The 8035-nt window shown below is 38.0% G+C and overlaps 1 protein-coding gene across 1 annotated transcript in view; it reads right to left on the minus strand.

Moving 5' to 3' along the window:
• LOC126427010 (facilitated trehalose transporter Tret1-like) overlaps nucleotides 1-5312 on the minus strand; it is an 83514-nt gene extending 78202 nt beyond the window's left edge. Inside the window, exon 1 of the mRNA XM_050089159.1 lies at nucleotides 5192-5312. The gene's annotated coding sequence lies outside the window, so the exon portion shown is untranslated. The remainder of the gene's footprint in view (nucleotides 1-5191) is intronic.
• Between the last annotated feature and the right edge of the window lie 2723 nt (nucleotides 5313-8035).

The raw sequence follows: 8035 nt of genomic DNA on the forward strand, positions 1-8035 counted from the left end.
ACAGAAATCCAGTAAAACATCAAATCTCCGACATCGTTGCTGCCGGAAAAAGATCCTGCGAGAATAGGACAAACGATGTCTGAAGAGGAGCGCTCAAAGTGACAGAATTGCAACCCTTTCGCAAATTGCTGCAGATTTTGATGCTGGGCCATCAACAAGTGTCAGCATGCGAACCATTCAACGAAACATCATTGATATGGGCTTTCAGAACCAAAGGCGCACTCGCGTATGGTTGGTGACTGCACCGACACAAAGCTCTATGCCTCACCTGGGCCGGTCAACACCGACATTGGACTGTTGATGACCGGAAACAAGTTGCCTGGTCAGACGAGTCTCTTTTCAAATTGTATCGAGCAGATAGACGTGTACAGGTATGGAGACAACCTCAGGAATCCATGGATCCTGCATGTCTGCGTGGGACTGTTCAAGCTGGTAGAAGCTCTGTAATGGCGTTGGGCGTGTGAAGTTGGGACCCCTGATACGTCTAGATTCGACTCTAGCAGGTGGCACATACCTAAGCATCCTGTCTGATAACCTTCATCCATTCGTGTCTATTGTGCATTCCAATGGACATAGCCAATTCCAACAGGACAATGCGACAAACCACACGTCCAGATTTGCTGCAGAGTGGCTCCAGGAACACTCTTCTGAGTTTAAACAGGTCCGTTGGCCACCAAACTCCCCAGACATGAACATTATGGAGCACATCTGGGATGCCTTTCAATGCGGTGTCGAGAAGAGATCTCCACCCCCTTGTACTCCTACGGATTTATGGACAGCCCTGCAGCATTCATGGCGACAAGTCTCTCCAGCACTAGTTTAGGCATCAGTCGAGTCTATGGCACGTCTTACTGCGGGACTACTGCGTGCTCTCGGGGGCCCTACACAATGGTATGCACGTGTACTGTGCCAGTTTCTTTGTCTCTTCTGTGTAGTATGGAATCAACACTTGCGTTGTGTCGCAAGTAAAGCAGATACCAGATTTTCGTTCATCGGAGGTCAGCAGAGAAATTCGATTAATGTACAGGGCGTGACACCTGAAGCTGGCAGGTAAGGTCAACGCATGAACATAAAATGAGACGGAATGTACTGAATATGATTACTCACCTGACAGTAGGTGCTGAAAGTGTCCTCCACCCATATCAGTACATCTGTGGGCATTCTTGAGGAGATTCATACATACCCCTGTCAGTTCTTGTTTTGTGATGCTACTGATAACATCCTGGATCCTGGTCTCGAGTTCTTCAGTTGTGTGTGGGTTTGTTCCGTATAGACACCTACTCTTCGCTTTAACAGTGCCCAGAAGTAAAGTCTGGTGACAGAGGAGACGACAAGACTTGGCTGGTTGTCCTCTGTGGCAGCCCCGGATCTGCGATATTTCCCAGCCGAGGCAAAAACTTTATAGTGGCGCCATCTCCGAGACAGCACATCGAATATTAAAAAAGTCAATTTTTCACAAATATGTTCATTTTGTAGCGCAAATCTTTCTGAAGAGTTTCATATATAAAACAAAAATATTCGAGGAAATGTAAGACATATCTTTTGCTGTTAAGTGTGTGTCAAAGTGCAGTGCGATGCCTCTTCAAACACCATTCTTCTATCACACTTTACTGTATTTTGCTCTGTGGAATTGAAACGTACACTACTCGCCATTAAAATTGCTACACCAAGAAGAAATGCAGATGATAAACGGATATTCATTGGACAAATATATTATACTGGAACTGATATGTGATTACATTTTGGCGCAATTTAGGGTGGAAAGATCATATTTCCAATATAAGCAATAAACTTAGCAGTGCCGCTTTTGCTCTAAGACAAATTAAGCCACTAATAACTGAAGATGATGTGTGCATGGTGTATTTTTCGAACTTTGATGCCGTAAAGAGCTGTGGTATAGAAATCCGGAGCCACTCGACTGAGGCAAGTAAAATATTCAAATTACAAGAGAGAGCGATTAGAATAATAGGAAACAAAAGAACAAGAGATAGTTGCAAGCCTCTTTTCAAAAAATATAACATTCTGACCTTCTACAGCTTGTACATATATAAAATTCTGCTCCTTGCTCGGGATCATAAAGATAAATCCATTAAAAATGAAGATGTATGAATGAATGAATGAAATTTTATTGTCGTTTAGCTATTACAGCAATTGACAAAGTCAAGTTACATATATACAAGTTATGCAGCATATATACATGAAGATCAATATGTCACTATTGATTTTCCATAAAATACAATAACATTGCAACATAAATTACTCAGTTAAAGAAATTATGCTGTACTCTCCAAACTGGTACCAGTATGATATTTTACAATCATAAAATTCCTGAAGTGAGTAGCAAGGATTTCCAGCTAACCAACCGAATAATTTGTCTTTAAATAAATCAGATGGAGCTTCTACCCATTCCAGTGGCAGTTTGTTAAACATCTTCATACCCACCACTTCGTAGCTGTTCAGTGACGGATAATCTGTAGTAAGGTATGTCAGGATGGCTACTATTCCTGGTTCCATGAGAGTGTACATCTCTTCTACGCTGGTATTCTGATAAGTTGCTCTTTGTATGCAGTAGGGCAATGCAAATATACAAGTTTATAGGTACACAGCTTTTTTTAAATTCCTTAACAAATACACTACTCTAGACAGCCTTATAATGTATTTAATATGTGGCTCCCAAGTCAATTTACTATCTATAACAATACCTAAGAACTTAACACTATCCATGACATCTGCTACTGGCAGATCTCTTAAACTAAATACAATCTTTTTAGTTTTAGTCTCATTAAGCAGGAACCGATTAGCTCAAAACCAGACTGATGCTTGTGATATTGCGTCATTTGCCACAGTTTGCAGCATATCCATGTCTGAGCTGATATTGAAAAAAAGTGGTATCATCTGCATAGAGAATGGAGTGAGTATTCATGTAAAATGGTAGATTATTTGTCCTTAGGATAAATAGCAGAGATCCTAACACTGAGCCTTGTGGCACACTGCACTTAACTTCAGCTAGCTGTGATCTCTGATACCAATACAAACAATTTGTCTATGGTTGCTGAGAAAGGATTGGAAGATGTTGCCAACTTCACTGTTTGTGATTCCATAATAAACTAGTTTGCTGAGGAGTGAAATACGCTCCACACAATCGAAGGCTTTGCTAAGATCACAAAAGTTATCCTGAGCAAAATTTTTTTCCTTCATAAGGATTAAGCACCTTTTAAGTTAGGGAGTAAATGGCATGGACTGTGGATTTGCCCTTCCTAAAGCCAAATTGTACCACAGTAATAATGTTATTACATGTCAGATAATCACACAACTGGGAGTTGATGATGGATTCCAAACTTTAGATAAAATAGGTGTCAGAGATATTGGGCGATAGCTAGATGGGCAGTTTTTCCCTCCTTTCTTGGAAATGGGCATTACCCTGGATAATTTCAATACATCTGGGAATACTCCTTCAATTAAACATCTGTTTATACATTTAGTAAGAGGGTATACTATGTGTCCAATTATCTTTTTTTAACATATTACAAGAAATACCATATATATCTTCACTTCCACAGGGCCTAAATTATTTACAATAGTTCAAACAACATCTGGTGAGACATCTGTTAAAAGGAATCTGTCTTTCAGGGTGTAGTCTACTTTATGATATTTAATGAGATCAGCTATAGTTTCTTGCGGCCTCCCAACGCTTTCCCTCATTTGGTAAACAGATTTAATACAGTAGTTATTAAATTGATCTGCTGAAATTTCTACCACAGCTTTCTGCTTGCTTTTGGCCACTGAGTTTATTATAGTCCATGCTTTTTTTGCATTTATTTTTTGATGACTCAATGCTGACTAGATTATGTTGTTTTTTGGCCTCATTTAAAGCATACTTATATTCCTCTTGTGCTCTTGAGTACCTTTGTTTAGTCATATCAGTTTTCTGAAGTCTGTAAGAATCTCTATACAGCAACAACCTCCTTTTCATATTGGCTAGTTGAGCGGTATACCATGGATTCTTATCCCTATGTCTATTACTGTTATTTTTAGTGTTAACTTTACATTTATATTGAGGGCAGTTGGTCTCGAATATATTTAAGAAAGAATGAAAAAATCTATCAAACAATGTATTGGCAGAGCCCTGGGCATTATTGTTAAACATTTGTGACCAGTCACAATTACTGAGTGAGACCATGAGATTAGACAATTTTTCTTGTGTTATCGGTCTTGTGATGACCATTTCAGGCTCTTTAAACTCCTTATGGTCCATATTGCACCTATCTGTACCTATTTTTACCCAAACTGAGTCATGGTCCGAGAAATCGAAGACAGCTACATCTGAAGATCGTAACTCTCTATTGACATTTGTAAGTATGTTGTCGAGACAAGCAGACTGTCTTGTGGGTTTGCAGTTTGTAAAAATGAAGTTGAATAGTCCTAACAGGTTTTTAAATTCATTTACGGTGTGCACGTCTTTGTTTACATCAAATGCAGCATTGATGTCACCATCAATAACTATACTATATTTCTTCCAGTGAGGACTACGAAAGAAATGTAGTAAAATCTCAAGTTTTTCTAAAAATATTAGTAGACTTCCGTCTGGTGATCTATAAAGAGATACAACAGCAATTTTTAAATTATCCTGATAAACACCTATGGCTTCAAAATGTATCTCACTGCACAGAAATCATAGATCTAGTTCATTAGCACCATTTATTAATTCTTTCTTAATGTAAATTGATACACCCCCATGAATATGCTGCTCTGTGCTAAAGCTATTTGCTAAGAGGAAATCATCTAGTACATGAAAAGATATTTCATTTCCTTTACACCAGTGCTCACTTCAGCATAACGCATCAAATAATTTCTCATTTGCAAATTCGTTTAAAATTACTTGTTTTCCTCTTATACTTTCAATATTGAGATAACCTACCTTGAGAGACAAAGCTGGTGAGTAATTTTTTTTTTATGGGGGCAATCGTCATTACTGCTATTCTTCTTTCTAGTGTTACCGACATTTATTATATTACTCGTATCTTTAATCTGGTCGTCCAGTGTGAATCTGGGCAAACCTGTTACTCTCGGCCCTTCCTTGCCACCTCTAAAAAAAGAGTTTTTCCTAAATCTAAGTGGTATTTATTGACTTAGAGCTTTCGATTTTTGCTATGCCTAACTCATTGGCTACTTATATGATTTCATTACTCACATGCTTCTTTCCGAGTTGATTGAGATGAAGACCGTGAGCAGTGTGGAATCTTGTACCTAAGTTAGTTATGTTTACAGAACAGTAACGGAAAGAAATTAAGAATTCCGCAGCATAACACAACTTAATATGAGAGAAGCAGTGGTTACATGGCACACATCACTAATGCCAAATCGAAGGATAAGTTTAAACAGTCAATCAAATAACTGCTATCACAAACCCCTTTATATTCAATCACAGAACTTATTTCAAACGAAAATAACTGGAGCAAACAGGCATAGTACATTAAAAAAAAAAATGTACACAAGTGTAGACAAAAAGAGAAAGTAAAATGTCTTAACTTCTTAACAGCATTTATTTATCTAAAGATTTCGTTTTTCCACAGTATTATTGCTGTTAAATTTTTTTATAACTGTAAACAAAAGAGAATCTAGAATATGTATGTGCTGTGTGGCTGAATTATACCGTATATACAAAATAATGGACCAATAGTACAGAATTATTGCAATTAAATGTTCTGTAATTTAGGTACATAAATTACGTATGCCTCATAAAATCCGTTCAGTTTACAGTGGCTAAAATTTTGTAACTATGATGTTAATTTCCAGGAATGTTGTGACTAAAATTTATTAGTTATCTTAGCAAAACTATAGTTAGAACCAGTAAGAGTAATGTAGTTTATTGGAAAGCTGACAAAGCAAATATGTCTTGGACTTACTCCATAGATGTACATCATAAGCTGCTAATTAAATGCAAAAAATTCTAGACTGCTGCGGGATGTACTATCAAGTACTGTGTGTGTGTTGTTTATAATGCAAAAGGTGAACGTTGAATCCTTACAGACTCTGTCCCGCCTACACTTCTCTTTCTGTCTGCCCATTCGTGAAACGTTGCCGATCTAACATGCTGCATAAATGAGGGTTTAAATTCACATAAGCCGTTTTGCTGGAAAGTCAGAAGTTGGCATCTTGGTGAGTTGAGATGCATTCTGCTTTGCGCTCTGGAGTTTTTGCGTGAGTACGAAGCCAACGTGTTGGCCTGCCATCTGTCGGCGACACCAACCAACAAGTGCGATCGAGAGCCTCTCGCATATTACTTCACCCATTTCGCATTTGGAAGATTCACAATAACATCTCAGAAATAACAAACATCTCCTGCGCGATATCAACTATTTGAACATATTTTATTAATGGGATTGCTAGAAGCGCCAATACCTCCTCATTATTTCGGGCGAAAATATTTCATACTCACCAATGTTTGTGGTAACACATTCTACATATTTCAAATTCACCAAGTGGTGCCAGCGATTGTCATACTGTTCACGTGTTAAATGATTAGTAATTTTTGCAAGACACGGAAATGTAGGTCTGTGTCTATGAATCTGAGTGAACTACAGAGATTTAATAGAAACAAATTATCGAAGAGGATGGAAGCATTTATGAAGTAAGGAATATTAACAGCATACCAATCTTTGAGGGGCACGGTAACGTGTATTCATGTCTATGGATTGAGTGGATTACAGATGGGCCTAGTGGTAATGGTGTAAGAAGACCACCACTGAACTAAGTTCTCAGACTCATTCGTGCATATGCCTGTCTCACCACAGCAACTTATAGTGTGCACGTGGACACAGATTCTGAACAGTTCTTGCACTGCTGCAAGTCTGAACAGACAATCGTAGTGCTTCCCTTTCGGACAAAGCTGAGGTTTGGTACGATTATATACAGTACGGCAAAGCAACTCAAGATATGGACCTCCAGTTAAAACTAATGGACAAGAAGATAGTGAGTGTATAATCCACAAAGTTTTTGGGCATGCACATTGACCAAAACTTAAGCTGGAAAGACCATCTCAAGTACTTATCCCAAAGGCTCAATTCGGCATGTTTTGCATTGAGGATATTATTTAGAGTATGCAGCACAGACTGTACTAGACTAGTGTATTTTGCTTACTTTCAGTCCATTGTGTCTTACGGCATAGTGTTGTGGGGTAAAAGTAAATCAAGCTTAGCAGATATCTTCAAATTTCAGAAAAGAGCTATACGAATCATAACACATAACTCTCCAAGAACTCATTGTAGGCCCCCTTTTCAAAGAACTGCAAATACTCACAATACCATCACTGTATATTTTTAAAAGCATTCTGTGTACAAGAGCACATATGAAAAATCTACGTACAAATGAGGACTGCCATAATTTTAATACTAGAACTCGTAAGAATTTGTATGTAGAAAGGGTAAGGACAACACAAACCCAAAAGCATGTAAGTTATTTTGGAATAAAACTCTACAATACTCTGCCAGTGTACATGAAGGCAATAATAGATGAAGTAAAATTTAAGACTGAGCTTAAAAATTACCTTTTAAGCAAACCTTTCTATGACGTAGATGAGTACTTTGATTGTGTGTAAATTTATTGCCAAAAATTTTAATTTATGTGTCTAATTTGTACTTTTAAAAATTGCCTTGAAAGTGATATTCCATTATTATGTCTGCAGTACTTGTACTAGTATGACAAATTTGCTGTGACAATTCCTACATCATGTAAATGATATACAGGACGATAATAAAATAAAATGAAATGAAATGATAGATCGTATAGTGTTGGAAACACTACCGATTAGCCCACGTCATTCTTACTCCCCTAATTATGTCCTTGCCTGCCCATCCAGTCGACAATCATCATCTTCAATTTCCGTTAATGTAAAAACTCATCCTTAGCTTTTATCTGTTTGTTGCTTTTGCGTTACTGTAGTGTCGCTGCTACGGTGGACCAATGGAGAAAAGTGCGCGACGTTTAATGACGGAGAATCCGCACCTGGCCGGCTGCACGTAGTGTAGCAAAGCGG

The sequence above is a fragment of the Schistocerca serialis genome, chromosome 11 (genome assembly GCF_023864345.2).
Source record: "Schistocerca serialis cubense isolate TAMUIC-IGC-003099 chromosome 11, iqSchSeri2.2, whole genome shotgun sequence".
In the NCBI taxonomy this organism is placed as follows: domain Eukaryota; kingdom Metazoa; phylum Arthropoda; class Insecta; order Orthoptera; family Acrididae; genus Schistocerca; species Schistocerca serialis.